Genomic DNA, 18086 nt, shown 5'->3' on the forward strand with positions numbered 1-18086 from the left:
ACGTGCATTCTTCATTTCTAAGCATTGTCTTACCATATCAGCAGTAAAGGTTAAAAAAAAAAAGTGCGTGTCTGTCTTGTGCTCCCTGGGGGTGTAGGGTGCATGCAGTCAGTCATTGGGCTGGTGCAACCTTCAGCATCATCCCGGCCGCGGCGGCCGCATTTCGATGGAGGCGAAATGCAAAAACGCCCGTGTGCTTGCGTTGTAGTGCACGTTAAAGAACCCCAGGTGGTCAAAATTAATCCGGAGCCCTCCACTACGGCGTGCCTCATAATCAGAACTGGTTTTGGCACGTAAAACCCCACAATCAATCTATCAACCTTCAGCATCGCATTTCAGTAAATCGAATAAGCGTAATATAGTTGTGCAGCCTCTTGCAAGAAAGTATTCTGGTCAGGGTGTACCCTGCTTATCCAGTTAGTTCTGGCTGTGGCTCTTTGCTATGTGCTTAGTCATTTCTGTTAGCTGCTTGGACTCATGCCGGTGTGGTAAGGTTCATTAATCTGTCCGAATGCTTGGCAGCATTTGGACAGATAGCGTAGCCCGCTGAGAGCTATGAACGATGCTCACAAATTGGAAATATGAACCATGGCACATATTTATATAATGTGCAGCTTTTGTTGAGAAACTAGTGACTGCAGCCAAGTCTGGAATGTTGAGTTGGCCTGCTACTGTGTTCACACTGCTCGAATGCACTGGAGAAAGTGGGACAGCTCTGTACTTACCCTTTGGAGCCTTCTAGCACAAGGAATTCCGCAGGAACTGCTTCTTATAAAGGCTGTGCGTTTAGATTGTTGGACTGTATTGAGTACCCGTTGCTCATTGGACATATATTCACAGCCAGGAAAGAATGAAGCAGAATTCTTGCGAAGTGAACCGTCTTGTTGATAGGAATAGATTTGTCATATAGGCAACATTAGGACACATGAGATTCCGTCGACTGTTCAAGTGTGAAAATGCACACATATTTGTCGTACAAATGTCGAAAATATGGTACTGGACACTTCCTACTTTCATTGTACATTTCAATTATTTTAATAGTACTTTCAGATTTTAGAATGTTCAGGCTTAAATAACACTGTGTACTTTGCCTAGGCAGATTATTTTGGCACGGGAACTGGGTGGTGCAATAATGTTGCACCAGGAGGCAAGGAAACAGGTTCTGGTGCTGCGCAAGATACACGACTCCATTATTTTAGGGAATCGTGTTGGCATGGTTTCATTCGAATGTAGCCAAGAAGTTGTTTAGGTGCACCTCATTTCTATGCTGCAAAATATCAGGTTAGTATGTACAGAGGTGTAAGTTGGGCATATTTTAGCGATACGAGGATATAGCCAGCTCTTTGACTTGCATCTAACAATACTCTGAACAGGAGCAACTATCTTGGCTTGTCGAGCATCTTTGGGCTTGCCCGGTTTTCTTTTTGCTGCCTATATATAAAGTACGACTGCAGCTTTCGTACGCCTCTCGCGCGTTGTACGCGCTTGTGCTAGCCAGCACGCACTCAACTAATACTGGTGGGTAGAATTGAATGCGGGCGGCGACAGTGTCACTTTCCCATAAAGGTACATGCATGCTAAATTTCTCTATAGAAAATGTGTTCCCTTCGCCAGTCCTCGGCCTCCTCTCTGCCTTTTACGTAATAAACTCCTCTTGGCTACTTCATAACGGACTGTTGCCCGAGTTTTCGTGCTTTCCTCGTTTTCGGTGGATGAAGGGCATTGCGCGATCGTTTCCACGACTTGCATCTGACAGCGGCAAAACTCCGAGGCACAACAATCGGCACCACCAGTGACCGAAATTTTGACCTGGCATGTGAAGCTGGGAAAAAAAAATCGGAATATGATTGCCAAATTAAGCGAATATCAGAAATCGAATGGCCACTGTATCGATACGTCCTACGTATACTGCTGATGTTAACGGTGTTCGATGATGACGGCACGAATTATGTTTTGGTAGACTATGACAGGCGTGACGATGGCAGCAGGGCGTTGTACGGATCACGACAGCGCGCCGACGATGGCGTGACAGCGGCCGTGCTGTCAGCCATTCGATTTGGTCGTGCAGGTCTCACGCTCCGTGGGGGTCTGTAAGCGTAGCTGTAGTGAGCCGGCAAGACGAAACGAGACGCGCAGCATACTTCGGCGACTAGCGCGCCTACAACCGTCAGCCCAGACGGCTAAGAAAGTCGACTCGGTGCCGCCACAGACTACAGCGGATAAACCTTCATACGCCACAAAGACGTTGACCGGCAGCATTTGCGTCTCAAACCGACCCCCCAACATCAACGTTCAGACGCCACATGCACCTCGCTTGCGGGAGCACGTGCCCTGTGCATCGGCGGAGAAATTGCGGCTGCCGACCACAAAAACGGGGGAAAGAGCCCAAAGAAAGCTCTTCGCTTTAAAACTCGGGAGAAATATTGGGCCGCGTTGTATGTCGTAGTTTTGAGCGTGTGAATTTTTCGGGCTCGAAACGCTGCCGTCGGCACAATTGTCCGATTGCATGTTTAGGACATGAAGGCGTCTGATGTAATATTCAAGTAGCTGGGAGGGGGATGGTGTACGCATAGAACGTGGTCTGGTCTTGGTAAGGACTTGGAAGAGGGTAAGGAAGCACCTGAGGTAACTATGGGTGTCTTGCGCTGGAGTTTGAGGTATAGTAGCGGCGAGAAAAGTTAACTGGGTAGTACCAGCTTGGGTAGTATTGAGCCCTGGCTGTGGCGAAGCACGTTTCTAGCCCAAGTTTTGCGTCGATTCGCATTTTTTCTGCCCTGTTGCGAGTGCGAAAAGGCTCGTCACTTCTCGCAGACCACGCCGACCACGATGCGAGCAAGCCGCAGCCTAGTTTAATGAAAACGGACTCTGTGCGCCGTGGGACGTAATGCTGGAAGCAGGAGTCGGCGACGCCGATACGGAGAGACCTAGCTCAGCTTTGAAAAAGCGTCACCGTCGTTACTGCTGCGTCGTGAGCTGCCACGAGCAAGACGGCCTGAATCCCAACATCACACTCTACCGTTTTCCTTTAAGGCCTCACGAAGCGGAGCGTCGGGCACGCTGGATAACTTTACTACGAGCAGCACAGGTTTGAGAGTTAAACGTGCTCATCCTTGACCTCAAGCCAGCACGTTGAGGCAGCGCAGCAAGGCAGTATTGATTACAGGACATCGATGTTTGAGCGCTGTCATTAAAAGCTACATCAAGCGAGCAGCGCACGTGCTGGCGCTGCAGCGCGATTCGCACGTAGTACGTTACTGCGAGCTCGTATGCATTGCATCAGTTATCAGTTGCTAAAGGGACAGATGGCCGCTACTACAGCGCAGGCATAACTACTTGTCTAGCGGCATGCAGTCAACTAAGATTGCAGGAGGCCCGCCGTTTCGCGGCATGCTGAAAGACCGTTGCCGTCGCGGCGCGTACCCGTCGTGCGCTCGAATAGTTCCGTACACATGATGTCTGCTTATCGCTGCTGTCAATTCATTTATAGCAAGCATTTTCTCGCGTTTGTGCGCCTGAATCTAGCAGCGTGCAAACTTTACCTGAAGTTCAACTTCGTACGCGACTCGCTTCACTCGCGATTGACACCGCGCTAAAACTTCGCCGCTGATTTCTTGAACGGCGTACACGTATTCGGCGTTGCATAATTTCTTGCCTTTACGCAGTGTGCCACCCCTGAAAAAAAAAAAAAAAAAAAAAAAAATCTTCGGCGCCCGATATTTGCTGCAGGCCGTGGTACAACACAACCGAAAGTGGCGGGTGCTTTCCGAAGCAGACGACCGAGCTTGGACTACCCAGTTTAGGACAGAGGGCGCTGTTTAGCACCATTTTCGGACAGACGGTTGAGGTGCCACGAGACAAGTGGACACTTGCTGAGGGTGCGCTGCCAAAAGTGTTCCCGAACCTTCCCTCGTACCTGTCGAGCCAGCCGGGGAAAAAAAAAAAAAGCGAAAACGAAGAGAGATATTAGGCGACATGTTGTGGGCCATCTTATGGCGAATTCCATTGGGAGAACAGGAGCACTCAAAAGCACGCTGAAAGTGCTCGTTCCAGAGGCGCCGTGTTTCAGTGGTCGAACAGGAGTGGGAGAGCCGTCATCCAGTGGTAGAACAAGAGCAGTTTCGCTGCGCCGAGAGCAGCCGGGAGCAGTCCGGACTGCTCTCGCCTGAAAAGCGGAGTACGGAGGAAGTCACGTGACTTAAACCGTCATATCCTCCTCATTTCTTTTTATTTTGCTTCAGCCGGCGCGCGCGGCGGCAATGGCGGCAGCCAAGCGTAGTTGGTGTTTTGGTACCGCTGTTTTTTGACGTCGGCGATACGAGCGAGCTTCGCAGCGATTTAGCGACACATCCTGGCATTTCTAGTCCGCCTTGCTTCTCGTTGGATGCGCGGGGGACAGCGGCAGCAAAGCGTCGTCGCCTTGCTGAAGTGCGTGAGACGCTCGACGGTGACAGCAGCGAAAGCTGCTGGAGCTCAACTTCAGATTCAAGTTGCAGTTTCAGATGATCTTCGCAGGCGGACACTTTGTGGGATGCGTCGGCGCTGCACAAACGCATGTAGTACGTGGCTGCAAACGGTGACAGCCTTACGCCCGACAGATTACAGGACGATCACGCGTGTTTTGCCGCTCTCCTGCAGAGAATGGTGGGACGTCGTTTGCTTTAGTCACATGGTACATTTCTCCTCACATGTCCCCCTCCCACCTGCTCTCCGAATGCACGCCGTATTCCAGTGGCGGGTCGAGTGCGCCTGTTCTCACTGCGCTGTCGCCCGACTCCGCACTGCGCGGCGCCCTGCTCCTGTTCTCCCAATGGAATTCGCCATTAGAAGAGCTGTCAGAGAATACGCCGAGTCGTGTTGGGTGCACCTTGCACTTTCAGAAACTCAGTGCACGCATCATTAAATTTTTAACAGCGGAGCTGTTCAAGCTTTTCGTTTCCCCGCGTAGCGTTCGCAAAAACTCGCCTAGCGGTGATGTCACTGCGCCTCGCCTCACCTTGCTATAGCCAATTGACAGCCAATCAATAGCTAATCGATAATCGATCAAAAATCAATTCCGGAAAATGCTGGGGATGACTTGGCAGTCAGCCCAGCCCAAATACGAGGCCAATACTTCGCGATAGCCAATCAATAGCTAATCGATCAATAATCAATAAATTCCAGAAAATGCTGGGTTGAGTTGGTAGTGCTTAGCCTAGCCCAAATACCTTGCGATAGCCAGTCAATAGGTAATTGATAATCGATCAATCAGTAAATTCCTGAAAAGCATAGCCCGTAAGGCCAGGACCAGCTAGGTGCCGATCAGCTCCGCTGCTTTAGCCTTGCGCCACTAGTGCACGCTACGCTAATTTTTATTTAGGTCACGCGCATGCATGCATGCATGCATACCTTGCAGGAACCTTCAATAAAAATCTATTTTTATGCAAGGTTCCTAGAGCAGCGGCGGGGATCCAGTCTTGAAGTAAAGGCAGCGAGGAAACGTGCCACGCTGCTAGGTGGAGTTGGTTTCCACATAGGTGCAAATCATTTGCCTAGATTATGTCCGTTCTGTCAGTTTAGGTCTTAGCTATATATCTGGGGCATACAGTTCTTTTTCGTTTTCTTTAATAAAGCATTCTTTGGTTTACAACAAAGTTGTGCTGTTATTTTTGTGGATAATAAATTTGGTCTCGCTAGCTGGCGTATAATTTCCCCAGACCAAAGCTTTATTTAAGCAAGTAAAAGCAGTGAGAAAATGTGGCAAGCTGCTGGATGGGAAAAGTAAACTGTGTGAAAGGTTAAGACGACAGGAAGAAACACACGACACTTAAAAACGCAGCTTCTGCGCTTCGCCATATGCGTTTCTTCCTATCGTGCAGTTTTTTACCCTTCTTTCAGTATTAACCAACTAGCCCGATATACCTTATTGCTGTAGGTGGATACCGCTTTCGTATGGTATCACTAATTTGGACTAGGGAGAACGCCAGCGAGCGTGAAACGCGCAAGCTGCCCGTCCGCACGAGCTCAAGGCTGCGGCGAGGCGTCTGCAGTGGAGCGCGATGGAACGCCGCCGCCAAAAGTGGCGACAGCGGCGGTAAGCACACGGGCGGAGAGTTTTACAACTGAAGGTAGTCTAGTAACGTTGGGCAGGGCTGCGCGCTTGCGCCGCAGCCGCCTATCTCTGCCCCGCCATCGGGCCGCCTCGCCTTCCTTCCATTCATCAGTGGCCCTGTCAATAGAATGACCTAGAATTCTAGGTCACTCTACTGTCAATAGACAGCTGGAGGGGCGAGGGAAAGAGCGCGCGTCAGCAGCCGAGGCGGAGGACCCACGTACGTCCGCCGTGGGGTGAGCACAGCCATCGACCTCTCCCTTACCACCGAGCAGCGCTCCTATGACTGGGCTACAACTCCCGACACTTGGGGATCTGATCACTTCCCCATCTTGATCACCCCCGGGTGTGGGAGAAGGCCGAGGTCACGAACATACCACGTCACAGACTGGTCCCTGTTCAGGAAGTGCTGCAGTGAGTTGGAAGATGGCTGTGAGTCCCATACCTGCCAACTCTTCCGAATTTTCCGTAAAATGTACGAATTTGGACCCGTCTTACGATTTTACGAATGTCGGCTCAATTTTTACGGAAAAGTGGTTATATTCGCGAAATAGTTTTTTAAATTTTTAATAAATTCACACCGTTGCTGGTGGGTAGGGGCGCCACTTACGTAGGGGCGCATAGAGATGGAGGTATGCGCCGTAATCTTTATTGTCTGCAGAGTAAGGAAATTTTTCAATCTGTGACGTTGCCTTCGTCATCGGATTGTTGGACTACCTGACGACGGCTGGAAGTCACTGGTTGTCGTTACTCTCAACATAGAGGTCCTCCTGTACGTAAGTGGCGCCCCCAGAGACGACGGCGATTTCGGGTCGATGCGGCAAGCACAGTTTCGGTATGGGAGGCTGTGGCTAGTCGTCTTGCCTGTCACCTTCGCTAGGCTTTTTTCGCGAGTACAGTAAAAGCTCGTTAATTCGGACACGTCCTTTATTCCCGGCAGGCGTTTGCATTATTTAATGCAATGAAACTCTCGTTAATTCGGACGTATTTGGCCGCACATCGGTTAATTCGGACAACTCTTGATGCTCGGCGAGCGCGGAGCGCCGCAAATGTGCGACGCAAACGAGATATAACTAGAGTGTACTCTACCATAACGGCATTAGCGTCCACCGAAACGAAGCGACGGAGTTCAAATCGTACGGGAATGACAGCAACGCCAGGACGCTTCGTGCCTATTTGAGCCTTTAAAGCTTTTATTCTTGCGTTTGCCGGCGCGCATAGCACCGCGTTGGCCGCGTGCCTTCAAAACTGCGTAGTCGCCATCGGTGATCGCGTTGATAGCGGCCGCGGTTTCATCCGCAGCGGTTGCGGCAAAAAGTAGTTTCGTTTTCACTAGTACACTCTAGTTTTCACTCAGTCGTCAGGGAATGGAATACGAACTCCTTGAAAAGACAAAAAAAAAAAAAAAAAAGAAAGAAAGAAAGAAATTTGAGCCATTCCACGCCGCCGCGCGTTGTTTTCCATCCTTCTCCGCATCGCCAGCCTCGCGCGCCTCTGTCCCGTTGCCCTTCCGCCCCTCCGAACACGAATGGTCCGCGCCCATAGCTCTAAGCCACGCCACCCTCTGAAACATGAATGGACCGCGCCAAAACAACGTTAGCATCCACCGAAACGAAGCGACGGAGTACTGGAATGACAACAACGCCGGAAGGCTTCGTGCCTATTTGTTCCCATTCGTGCCTAGCTTGCGTTTACCGCCGCACATATCACCGCGTTGGCCGCGTGCCTTCATGACTGCGTAGTTACCAACCATGATCGTCTTGATAGCTGCCGCGATTCCGTCCGCTGCGGTTGTGGCAAACAGTAGTTTCGTTATGACTCGGTACGCACGTCGGCCGCGTGCCTTCATAACTCGGTAGTCGCCATGCATGATCGCGTCGATATCGACAGCGGTTTCGTCCGCAGTTGCAGCAAACGGTAGTTTCGGTTTGACTATGCGTGCGTCGGCCGCGCGCCTTCAAAACCGCAAGGTCGCCATGCATGATCACGTTGACAGCGGTTGCGGTAAGCAATAGTTTCGTTTTTACTCAGTGTAAAGCTGTCGAGGATGAAGAGAGAGAGATTGCGGTTGTGAAGAGGAAGAGGCGCACCGTCTACATCGCGATGGGCGGCGACCCGGCGACATTGTCGAAAAAATAAACGGGATGTGCGCGCGCTAGTGTAAAGCCCGTCTCAGATGAAGACGCGCGCCGCGGCCGCAATGTGAAGGAAGTCGCGAAACCTTCGCCGCTGCGAGCTCTTAATCAGTCGCGCGATGACGAGAATTGCAGCTTCCGCATTGCGTTTATGCAAAATAGAAACAGAATTTGCTGATTCATACTGCAAATAAGAGCGTGTTGACGTAGTAAGCATTTGTTTATTGTTTTCTTGATACCCTCGATAATTCGACATTCGGTTAATTCGGACATTTGTTTCGGTCCCGTGAAATCCGAATTAACGAACTTTTACTGTATGACCTGTTTTGTGGGCCTCGCTTTTTTGTGCGACGTGCTGCTGCATCGGGCGCAGTGCGACTCCGGCACTCCGGTGTTTTGTAGCCGCAGAGGCTGCGAAGTGTGAGGGTGTGCTCGAAGCCTCGTCAGTACTAGATACTATCAGTACTTCCAACAAGTGTGTTTGAAGTCGTACTCCTCGGCAGAATTCCCGTGCACCCCCCCCCCCCCCCGGTCGCGAGTTTACGAATTTGAAAGTCTTGAGGTTGGCAGGTATGCTGTGACCTCCTGAGTGCCATCATGGAGTGCGCCCAGGCAACCACAGTCCAGTGCTCTGCTCTGCCCGATACTCCTGCCCCGGATCTGCTCCTGCTCAACCTCCGTGCGTCCAGGCGACGCGTGGAGCGCCGAGCAATCCGGACGGGCAATGCAGAGCACTGGACCGAATACAGGAGAGCGGATGCCCGCTGCAGACGACAGGCCAGGCACAGAAGGAGCCAGAGCTGGGGGAGCCTCTGCGCCACCATCGAGAACCGCTCGAAGGGCCCCCTGGCCTGGCGCCTCCTAGAGTCCCTGACCGGCAGGAAGGTCAACCGCCACCCCGTCCTCGCGGTGGCTATCTCGCTGGGCATCAGCGAGGCGGCCCTGGCGGAGTTGCTAGCGGACCACTTCGCCCCCCCGGCTGCCCTCGCTGCGGCCATCCTGCCGGTCGGACTTCCCCCTGCCAACCCGCCTACCTGCCTGCTGGAGCTGCATCCGGAGTGGGCGACCAGCCAGATCGCGGCCATCTGCCAGGACCCACTGACTCTCCACGAGCTGCAGACGGCCCTGAGGAGGGGCAAGCGTCGCAGTGCACCGGGAGCAGACGGAGTGACACTCCAGATGCTCCGCAACCTGGCCACCAGTGAGCAACGACGCCTGCTCGACTGCTACAACAACATCTGGTGGTCAGGACAGGTGCCGGAGGCCTGGCGCACAGCCATCGTGGCCCCCATTCTGAAGAGCAATAAGCCGGCTAACGAGCTGTCCTCATACCGACCGGTCTCTCTCACCTCCGCTGCCTGCAAGGTGATGGAGGCCATTGCTCTGGCACGGCTCGAATGGGTGGCCCGCGCCTGCGGGTTCCTCGCGGACCAGCAGACAGGCTTCCGGCGCCGAAGGTGCACTGCGGACTCCATCGCAGACGTCGTCTCCACTCTGGAGGACGCCAGGGCCAGCGGAGACCTCGCCATGCTCCTCCTCATCGACGTCAAGGGGGAGTTCGATGGCCTCCCACATGCGGTCGTCCAGCAGGCTCTGGACCTCCTAGGCATTGGCGGCAACCTGCGGCGGTTCCTGTCATCGTTCCTGAACGACCGCACCCTCAGGGTCCGCGTGGGCCATGCAAGGAGCACTCCCCGTCCGGTCGCAGCAGGCGTACCACAAGGGTCAGTGGTGAGCCCGTTTCTCTTCAACCTCGCCCTGGCCCGGTTGCCTGCTGCACTGCCGACCGACCCTCACTACAAGGTGGAGTGCTCCATCTACGCGGATGACATCGCCCTGTGGGTGCGGGGACCGCCGCAGTCAAGCCGCCACGTGTGCCTGGCCCTCCAGAGAGCCCTGGACACCACGGCCGCCTACCTGGGAAGCATCGGACTCTCGGTTTCGACGGGGAAGACGGTGGCCCTCCTCGTCCACCCGAGAGCAGCGGCACGGCGCTCAGCTCCCCGGCTGCAGCTGGAAGGCGTGCGCATCCCATTGGAGTACGACTGTGTCGTACCTTGGGCTGCGCATCGACCACCGGCTAACCTGGCTACCGGCAGTCGGGGCCATGCAGACCCAGACCATCAGGGTCCGCAAGGCCGTGTCGCAGCTCCTTGCCCATGGAGAGGGCTGCTCGGTGAAGTGGGCCCTGCGGCTCTACGAGGCGGCGGCCACATCACGCCTGCGGTACGCCCTCCCGCTGGTGGCGCTGCCGCCACGCCGCCTCGAAAAGTTGGAGCTGCAGCACCGGGCGGCCATCCGACTCTGCCTGGGCGTCCCCCGGAGCTCCCAGATTGCCGCTACCCTTGCGGAGGCTGGAGCATGGCCCCTGTCGCTCCTCTTCCTGCAGCAGGGGCTGAGGCACGTCGACCGCCTCCACCATGCTCCTGATGGCAGAGGCCTGCTGCGTCGCCTCCAGTCCCGGCCTTCCTCAAGGATGGGTCAGCTGTGCCGCCTCTACGAGGAGGTGGTTGGCAACCCACCGCCGAATGCGGTACAGCTGCCCCCACCGCAGAGGCCTCCTGTCCCCATCGCCACGGAGCTGCCCGGGATTTCGAAGAGGCGCTCGCCCGCTTGCGCCCTGCAGCAGACGGCCGCCTGCCTCCTGGACGAGACCCTCGGAGACCACCTCCTGGTGTACGTCGACGGTTCGGTGGTACCGGACACCGGCTCTGCCACGGCGGCCTGCACGGCACCAGCCCTGCAGAAGAGCAGGCAGTGTCGACTGCCCAGACACGCCAGCTCGACTGCAGCGGAGGTGGCAGGCCTCCACCTGGCCGTCGACCTACTCTCCGAGGAGCTTCCTGGGGTACCAGCGGCCATCCTCTGCGACTCCAAGGCAGCCCTCCTCGGCCTGCAGAGGCCAGAAAGCGCCAGCCTTGGAGTCGCACTGCTGTCTACCCGGCTGACAGCGCTGCAGGACGCAGGCCACCCGGTGTCCCTGCACTGGATCCCCGCCCACGTAGGGATCCCGGGCAACGAGGCAGCCGACACCCTGGCGAAGGACGCCCACCACACCACTGTGCCCCTCAGTCGGGCCGTGACGGAGGGCGACTTCACAGGACTGAGGCTGCGGCGACACCTGGCGACCCACCACCCAGACAAACGGGTGGCACTGGGATGCCCCCCACGACCACTCCCCCCGCGAGGCCTGGCTCGCAGGGAGACCTCGCTCCTTCTCCGGCTCCGGATCGGCTGCAGCTGGACGGCAGCACGCAGCTACCGACTGGGACGAGCGACGTCCCCGGCCTGCAGCTCCTGCGGGGAGCCGGAGACGATCGAACATCTGCTGGCCTGCCCGGCGTACCTCCAGCAGCGGGGCCCACTCCTGCAGTAGTTCCGCCGCCTGGGCCTCCCCTCTGGCAAGGAGGAAGATCTCCTCTTCCCCGGCCGACACCACCTTTCTGCACTTCGAGGCGTCGTGGAGTTCCTTGACTCGTCAGGGCTCTCCGCACGCCTCTAAGGACATTTCTACAAGCGGGAAGGCCTCACGGCCTCCCACCCCACCCCGGGCCTGACCGGCCTGGCACAACACCCCTGCAGACTCTGCAGCACACCAAGGCCTTCCATCTCGGCCTGATACGTGCCGCCTATGCCTGCCGGTTTTGCTTCGCCCAGCCATGGCGACTCCACTCTATCCCTTCTTTCGCTCCCACTTACCCCTCCCCGTTGGCGCTGAGCCGTGCTCCCTCAAGGGCTGCAGAAGATAGCGCCAACCTTTCCCTTTCCCTCAAGAACCACTTATCATCAGGCGGAGGGACGCAAAGCAGCGTCGCCGGCATAGCCCCGCTAACCTCCCAGCACGGCTCAACTCTAGTCGGGCGCATCTTCCAGCAGACTTGCGCTAGCCTCGCAGCCGGGCCCAACTACTCAGGGGGGAACGCGGCATAAAAGAAAATCGACTGGCGCAAGAGAAGAGATATAGCGGGGGCTCAACCGGGAAGGAGGATGAGCCGTGCGCTCACAAAGACGACGCTCGAGCCAATGCTGCTGATGATAGTTTCTTTCTACACGCGGACACGAACCTCGGGAACCGAGCCCTTAACAGCTTCGCTGTGAAAGCGTGAAACGAGCGCGCATGCAACGCCGTACAACACGTGCCACGGACGCACGATGGACGATCTGGGATTATATTTCCCATCTTCGGTGGATTCATGCCAACGTCGTCACAGACTGAAACAGCTGTGCTTCATAATGTGTACGATAAACTCCTTGCACGTTAGTGACATCTGTGCAGTGTTCCTGCTTTTGACAGCGAACGATGCATTTGTGGCACGTAAAACAGCCATGCCGAGGACGGGAAAGAAGCGGCTGCTGTGAGTAATAAAGGGACGAACCGCCCTTACTGCAGTAATCTGTGTGTTCAAGGGGTGCAGGGGAGTCAAGGCTGGTGAATGCGGTGCAAGAGTGAACAATGTTCGAAAGAAGAACGTACGCCTGTGCGCACATCAAACGGCTGATGGTCGCACGTACGCCCGGTCAACCCGCTAGCCGCACGCATATGCGCTGACTGTTCGGCACCGCAGAACTTTGTTTCCGTGAAGCTTCACTTACCGTGAGAACAATATACCTCAGGCCGCAGTCGGTGTATACAGAGAGAGAATAAACACCTTTATTGAGAGATTATTTTAAGAGTTGTCTTCGGGGTGGTAATCCCTTTCCAGGAAACCATAGGCTTTTGCCGCGTCGCTGGCTAGGGCTAGGGCTCAGGTGTGGTATGGACTGGACGATTTTCTAAGGGGTGATTCTGTACAGCCCCCTACCATGTGATAGAGGGTGCCCTGTGCTCCACAAAAGTGGCAAAGTGGAGAGCAAATGTAGGGGGTGAAGTGGTAGTTTCTAGATAGGTGGGGGAATATGTTGGTTTGCAGTGCTCTAAGAATGCGGTTAGTTTTTTATGTGGGGTCGGAAATATTCTTCGTTGCAACCTATATAGTGCATAGTGATTTCCTGATAAGAGAGTAGAGGGTGTGGTCGCCAGGGCTCCTCCGTTGTGCCAGGGGCTCGGTTAGTGAAACCTCGAGCCGTGAGATGCGCCTTCTCGTTGCCTGGGATGTCCTGATGCGCTGGCCCCCACACAATCATTACTCGTCTCTTGGGGGGGGGGGGGGGGGGGGGTCCCTATGGAGTATTTGCCAGGAGGTTCGGTGAATTCTGCTGTACGAGAAATTGCGCCACGCTTGTTGGGAGTCTGTTATAACGGTGTCTGCGGTTGTCTGTGCGATCGCCAAGGCGATGGCCACTTCCTCGGCGATGACGGGGTGGTTATTACGGATGGAGACGCTTGTCAGGTGCTCTTGACTTACGATTACGGTGGATGTGGAGGCTCTCCTGCCGGGGTACAGGGCTGCGTCGGTGTAAGCGACTACTGGATGGTTGCCGTACTGTTTGGTGATGGCTTTAGCCCTTGCAGCCCTTCTTCCTGCGTTGTGGATAGGGTGCATGTTTCTTGGTAGTGGCTGAACCGGGATCTGGCTCCGTACGCACTTGGGTAGCAAGGCCGTCGCTTGGGGTTGATGCTGCAGCAGCGCATCAATGCCCAGTCTACTGAGAATAGGTCGTCCCGTCGTCGTGGAAAGTCGTACCCGTTGATTGGTCAGGTGAGCCTCTGAGTTCTTCGGTGGTATTGTGGAGCCCTAGCTTCAGCAGCTTGTCGGTAGATGTACTGATTGGTGAGCCCAGAGCCCGCTTGTAGGCTTTGCGCAAGAGGGTGTCGATTTTCTTGATGTTGGTGGAAGTCAAGAGTGCGTACGGTACGCAGTAGCTTTAGAGACAACGAAGGCTTGTACGAGGCGCAGCGACTCCTCCTCCCCCATGCCCCCTTGTTTTTGATATTATTCTTCGGAGCATGTGCGTGACTTGCTCGACCGTCGACTTTAGTCTGTTTATAACGATGGTGTTGGTTCTGTTCTGCTGGAAGTGCATTCCGAGCACCTTGATGCTGGAGGAGGGGGAGATTACGTGGCCTACCAGGTGGATGCGTATGGTCGGTGAATCGGGTTTGAGCTTTTTGCCGGGAATGACCACTAGCAGTTCCGACTTCTGAGGGGTACAGGCCAGCCCACACCCCTTTGCACAGTTGTTAGCGACGTCCACTGCGGCTTGAAGCCTGTCCTCCATCTCCCTCATGGAGCCCATCGAAGACCAGATGGTAATGTCGTCTGCGTAAAGCCCGTGTTGTATCCCTGGGATCTCGTTGAGCAGGGAGGGCCATCCAATGAGGGCGATATTGAGGAGGAGGGGGGACATGACCGCTCCCTGTGGTGTTCCTCGACCTCCAATCGGGAAAGGGTCCGTGGCCTGATCTCCTATTTTCAAGACAGCCTTGCGGTCCGTCAGGAAATCCTTTATATAGTTGTACGTCCTAGTGTGTCCTAGTGTGTTGCTTCTTCTTTCTGGGGTTTTACGTGCCAAAACCAGTTCTGATTATGAGGCACGCCGTAGTGGAGGGCTCCGGATTAATTTTGACCACCTGGGGTTCTTTAACGTGCACTACAACGCAAGCACACGGGCGTTTTTGCATTTCGCCTCCATCGAAATGCGGCCGCCGCGGCCGGGATTCGATCCCGCGACCTCGTGCTCAGCAGCGCAACGCCTTAGCTGACTGAGCCACCGCGGCGGGTGTCTCTAGTGTGTTGAGATTGAAGAGTATGGCGGTGTGTTTTATATTGTCGAACGTCCCTTTCAGATCTAATGCAAGGATGGCCGTGGGCGAGTTCCGTGTGGCGGATGTCATTGCCTCTTCTTTGATTTGCAGCAGTACGTCTTGGGTCGAGAGATGTGGGCGAAATCCAACCATCGAATGTGGCAGTTTGTTTTCTTCTTCCAGGTAGGTTTGTAGTCTGTCCAATACTATGTGTTCGAGCATTTTGCCTACACAGGAAGTAAGGAAAATGGGTCGCAAGTTTTCGATGTTGTGGGGTTTTCCAGGCTTCTGTATGAATCTGACCTGTGCAGTCTTCCATTATTGTGGGATTGTGCCGGATCTCCAGATGTTGTTGAGATGCTGCGTGAGTTCCATTATGGCCAGGGCGTTGAGATTTGCCAGGATCTTGTTAAAGATTCGATCTGCTCCCGGGGCCGTGTGCTTGCGGAGCTTCTGTATAGCTGCAGTGACCTCACACAGTTGGGTACTCTCGTCCAGCCCTGCGTTAGGCTGGCCCGAGTACGGTGGAGGAAGCTCCGTGGGTTGTTTCGGCAGATATCTGTGCTTGAGAGCCAGCAGGAGATCTTCCACGCTTCTCGAGAACTGATGTACGTATTACTTTGACCATATCGTGATAGGATTCAGTTTTTGAATTAGTGGGATTTATTAGGTACCGAAGGAGTCTTCAGGTCTTGGGTGTGCTGAGAGTGCGGCGCAGGCCGTCGCACAGAGAAAGCCAGTTTTCCTTACACATTGATGCTGCATATTTTCCTGCTTCCTCCGTGAGCAACGCAATTCGGCGTTTCAACTTCTTATTATGTTTATGTTTCTTCCACCGACATAGCAATCCCTTTCTAGCTTCCCAGAGGTGGAGTAGGTGGTTGTCTATGCTGGGAGTGATTGTGTTAGTTTGCAGTACTTTGCTGTGTTCTTTAACGTCGTTCCGTAGCTGTCGGGTCCACTCTATGATGTCTAGATTTGGTTCCGTCTCTGTACCGTTTGATCTGCCACCTCGCTTTTTTCGGAAGCTCGTCCAGCTGGCTTGGCCCACTTTGACGCTCTAATTTCTGCCCGCAATGGTGGTCGCGAGGATGGCATGGTCACTTCCTAGGTACTCATCCAGATGCTTCCATGTGGTGCGAGGTATCTTTCTAGTGAAGGTGAGGTCGGGAGCTGTGTCCCTGGTGACGCTCATTCTTATTCGGGGTGGCAGTCTTCGGATCAGTGACTAGAGACAAATCGTGCTCATCTATGAGCGTGTAAAGCTTGTTCCTTTGTGGGTTCGAGCAAGCATAGCCCCAGAGCATGTGAGCCGCGTTGAAGTCGCCCGTGACAACCAACTGGTTGTTTCCTGCTTTATGTATGGCTTGTTCGATTACATTTTGTAGGACTAAAGGGGGGCATTTCGGCCTGCAGTACTTCAAGTGGAAGAGGGGTGTTAACTTTTTCGCGTCTCGTGGGATGATTTCGATTAGAATACCGATGGGGGTTGTCTTTTTGAGGGGGTGGTGGATCGCCACGACCTTTTTGCTCACTAAGGTGTGGAGGCTGTTGTCTACCTCGTTGCTGTACACTTTGTATCCAGGCAATTTAGCTACGGTATTCGTTTCTTGCAGTGCAATCACGTGGGGGAGGGGCTGATCCGAAGACGCTAAGAATTGTATGAGCGTGCTTTGCTTGTTTTTGTATGAGCGACAGTTCCATTGCCATATTGTAATATTCTTCCCACTAACTCTGGACGAATTAGGCTGATCCATCTTGGTTATGCGCGGTTTGACCTGTGGCGAGGTCAGCATTTACCGTGTCAGCGCCTCTCTTGGCCTTGGACACTTCAAGGGCAGTCACCCGCTCCTGCAGTCTCATCAGGTGGGAAGCTATTTTCTGTAGTGTTTCGTTAACCTGCTGGCTCTGTGCTTGTTGGGCTGCAATAAGCTGTTGTATTTCTTGATGGGCTTGTTGGTGTTGTTGCTACATTTGTTGACTATGGGCTGCTAGAATAGCCTTGATTTCTTCTGCCTCGCCCTTCGTGGCGTACTGTGTGGGGAGGGCGGCCGGCTGAGAATGTGCAGGCGGGAGAGTTTTAACTGGGGGGTCGGGTGGTTGCGATGCCTTAGTGGGTGTGTCGTTGGGACGGGGACGTTTCTCGGGTGGGACCGTGGGGGTGAAGGCGCCGCGGGGGCGGGGGTTTGTTTGACTGCCTTAGTAGTCACGTTCTTGAGTGCCATGCGAAGGGAAGTTAGCTCTCTTTTGAGCAGCGCATTCCCTTCCGCCAGTCTGGCGACTGTGATAGTGTATCCTGAGCTTTGGGAGATACTGCCCCAGCCCAGCTCACCTGTGAAGTTGACTGCTGCGAGCTGCTGTCTCCCTATCGTCTCTGTGTGCTGGGGGCCCGTTGTCGAGAAGTGGACCTCCGCCTCGAAATGGACCTTTGCCCGGAGCCGCTCCTGTCCCTGGGGGATTGCCGGGTGGGGTCCCTGCTTAGCCTCGAACTGGACCTGAAGTGCCCTCGCCCACCCCGCACACCCAGCGAAGGGGTCCTGAAGAGCCGGGTTGGCGGCGGTGTATTTGGGCAGCGGGCTTTGCCCGGTACACTGGCGGAAGAAACCGTTTCAGGCACGGCTTGGTGGCCGTGGCATGAGCACCGCCACACAGTCCGCATTGCGGGTGGCACTCGTGTCGCCCTCCGGAGAGTCACACCACATTCCTTGCACGTCGGAGTTGTCGGGGGGTTCGGGCAAACGTCTGCGCGATGGCCGGTCTGGTGACAGGTTGTACAGTACGCTACCGTGCGTTTATACAGGTAGCACCTGGTGAGCACTCGATGTACACTGTAAACGGAAATAACTCTCAGGTGGGAGTATACTGCTTGTCCTCTAGCGACCCCCCAGTTCGGAGTTTATTATGCTCCGAATGATCGGAGTATAATTTTCAATCCGTGCGGGCGGAATTTTTGCGTGGTGTCAGGGGAGTTTTTTTCCGGTCATTTTTATTTTTTTATTTCGGGCTGGACGAAGGTTTTCGAGCTGCAACGGAAGTAGCAAGAAAAGATATCACGTCAAATTACGTGGAGAATTTTATATGTAGAGGTTACGGGCCAAATTCCGAAATATACGCAGAAGAATAAGCCGAATTCTGCGAAACAAGTGAACGAGACCAGTCAGACCAAGCCATACACAAA

General features: G+C 54.4%; 1 long non-coding RNA gene across 1 annotated transcript; it reads right to left on the minus strand.

The window, feature by feature from the left end:
• Window positions 1-62: 62 nt before the first annotated feature.
• LOC119436213 (uncharacterized) lies at window positions 63-443 on the minus strand. The gene is made up of 2 exons (XR_005188999.2): window positions 321-443; window positions 63-130 (listed from the first exon to the last, which is right to left on the minus strand). It is a non-coding gene; the product is annotated as an uncharacterized LOC119436213 (long non-coding RNA).
• Window positions 444-18086: the final 17643 nt, after the last annotated feature.

Source organism: Dermacentor silvarum, chromosome 1, assembly GCF_013339745.2.
Source record: "Dermacentor silvarum isolate Dsil-2018 chromosome 1, BIME_Dsil_1.4, whole genome shotgun sequence".
NCBI classification, from domain to species: domain Eukaryota; kingdom Metazoa; phylum Arthropoda; class Arachnida; order Ixodida; family Ixodidae; genus Dermacentor; species Dermacentor silvarum.